This window comes from Physella acuta, unplaced genomic scaffold, assembly GCF_028476545.2.
Source record: "Physella acuta isolate Inbredline_101_S28 unplaced genomic scaffold, ASM2847654v3 ptg002766l, whole genome shotgun sequence".
NCBI classification, from domain to species: domain Eukaryota; kingdom Metazoa; phylum Mollusca; class Gastropoda; family Physidae; genus Physella; species Physella acuta.
Genome location: NW_026734188.1, coordinates 17,501 through 20,000, shown reverse-complemented (window position 1 = coordinate 20,000; position 2,500 = coordinate 17,501). Strand labels below are relative to the sequence as shown.

At 51.0% G+C, this 2,500-nt stretch overlaps 1 non-coding gene across 1 annotated transcript in view; it reads left to right on the top strand.

Moving 5' to 3' along the window:
• The first annotated feature begins 2,130 nt into the window (after positions 1-2,130).
• The window catches only part of LOC131934231 (small subunit ribosomal RNA), a 1,849-nt gene continuing 1,479 nt past the window's right edge, over positions 2,131-2,500 (top strand). The window contains exon 1 of the ribosomal RNA XR_009385573.1: positions 2,131-2,500. This exon is cut by the window's right edge and continues 1,479 nt beyond it. This is a non-coding gene — a ribosomal RNA (small subunit ribosomal RNA).

Sequence of the window (2,500 nt, the reverse complement as noted above, 5' to 3'; positions counted from 1 at the left end):
AAAATTGTCTTCTAGGAATTATTTTTATATAGACTATCTTTTCTGTAGAGTTTAAGTGGACAAGCGCGGACGAAATAGAGCGCAAAATTTAAAATGAATTAAAAATTTTCATCAGACCGGAAGTAGGCATAACCTAGGCGCCATGTTTCCGTCGTACAAGTTTTCACCGTTGCAGTCACCGTTTCAATCGCTCTTCGTGTGGACGTGTATTATTTCTAGTCATGTGTTGTGTAGATGATTCGCTTAAGGTAGGTGTTCGGACTTATTTCTTTAATATTAATTAAACCGTATTTGCCTTGTCGGCCTTAAAATAAAGCTATTTTTTTTTCATCGCAATCGAAGTGTTAGATCTAGAATCTAGTTCCCGCCTCCGCTTCGCTAATTCGACTTAATGTAACTATGACACAACTATTAAATCTAGAGTCTCTATTTTAATTAAATAATTAGGAATTCTATCTCTAGATGATATCTAATCTATTCCCACACGTGTGTGCAAGTAGGATTTAACGTCAGAACAGGTGTGGTGGTCTAGGCGTCGCTATTTTTGACGGTAGGAATTTTTTTTTTAAATTCGTAAAATTTTATATAGACTTTATATAGCAATTTACTAAGACCGACCCTAACGCCCAGTAAATATTTAATTACCACATTGTTATGGACACGGTGTATTAGGTAGGGCCGAGGGCTATCCATAGGTACCAATTTTTAAATTTTGTGACAATTAGGAGCCGAGTTATAAAATAAATTTAAAATACTGGTTCTGGTCTTAGACTTTATATAGCAATTTACTAAGACCGACCTTAATACCCATTAATTATTTAATTAGCGCATAGTTATGGACATCCTGTATTAGGTTGGGCCCAGGGCTATCCGTAGGTACCAAGTTTATAATTTTGTGACGATTATTAGTCGAGTTATAAAATAAATAAAAAAAACTGGTTCTGGTTTGCACTACATTTCTTTCTTCTTTAACGGCGGACTCCCGGTCCAGCCCCATGGGTTACCCGTGAGCCGGGGCCTCGTTAGCCTGGACGGCTCCGATGTGACCGCGGATTGTTGTGGCCCGCCTCAGCCCGAGTCGAGATCACCCTTCCGATCGAAGGTGGACGCCATAGGGCGCCCGGGATAGCCCGGGGCGCTGTTCGTCACCCGAGCGCAGGGGCGCCGGGAGACGCCCCCGGTGAAGTTTGGCGGGTGATTCTGGTAGAGCTCCCCACCCCGATCGCAGGACACCCCTCGCCGCCCGCCCAGGTGTCGAGGTGGCCGCGGGGGAACTCGGGGCGTTTTGGCTCCCCCTTGTGCCGGAGCGGCGCCCTCGGTCCCAGAACGCCCCTGGCGGGTGATTCGCATGCCCCCTGGGGTGGGGAACGCGGGTGGGTGGTCGTAAAGCGTGTAACCGCAGTGGGGGCGGCCCCTTAGTCGGGGGCGCCAAAGTTGGCACCCCACCTGGGGCGCCCCCCGGAAGTGTGGCGCCCGCGCGAGTGAGCCCCGTAGATGCGCCCCGACACCCCCGCGCCGCCCCCCGGGTCGCGGCACCCCCGGCGCCCTCCGTGCGGGCTCCCCTCATGGGGCGGCACCCCGGTCCTCCCCGAGACTATGTACCCGATTTTTCGGTTTAACACTAGAGGTATGGGCAGAAATACGGCGGTTAAAACGGTCTGTATCTACTATTGTGGAGGTGAGTGTCGGTGAAGCCTCTATGTGACGCTAGGATCCGCGCTCCCTCGCAGCCAGCGACATGTGCCCGATCTGACCGTGCGTGGCTCAGTCTCCCGACTAGCTTCCCGGTAAAATGCGGGCTCGGCGCGCAGGTCGCGCCAGTGAAGGTAAAAGTACGTGTCCGTAGCGTGAAGCCAGCGGCGACGCGCAGTGCTAACGCAACCAAGCAGTATTGGTGGCTCGATAAAAGTCTCGCACTGGCCCAGCCCTCGGAACGGGCGACGGGTCTGCAAAACGCAGTCGGCTCGATGCAAATCGAGAGATTTCCCGGCGACGCCGTGTTTACGGTGAAGGGGGAAATGTGAGCGGTCCGATGTGAAAAAATCCGGGAATGCCGGGATCCGTTCTCTCGCTAGAGCGTTGTCTCCCGTCCCGCGATGTGTTGTGGAAAAACGTCTCGCAAACGATAGCTATCTGGTTGATCCTGCCAGTAGTCATATGCTTGTCTCAAAGATTAAGCCATGCATGTCTAAGTTCACACTGTCCCATGGTGAAACCGCGAATGGCTCATTAAATCAGTCGAGGTTCCTTAGATGACACGATCCTACTTGGATAACTGTGGCAATTCTAGAGCTAATACATGCAATCGAAGCTCCGACCTTTATCGGGAAGAGCGCTTTTATTAGTTCAAAACCAATCGGCGCGGCCTCGCAAGGGGTTGCGTCGTCCCATTTGGTGACTCTGGATAACTTTGTGCTGATCGCATGGCCTCGCGCCGGCGACGCATCTTTCAAATGTCTGCCCTATCAAATGTCGATGGTACGTGATATGCCTACCATGT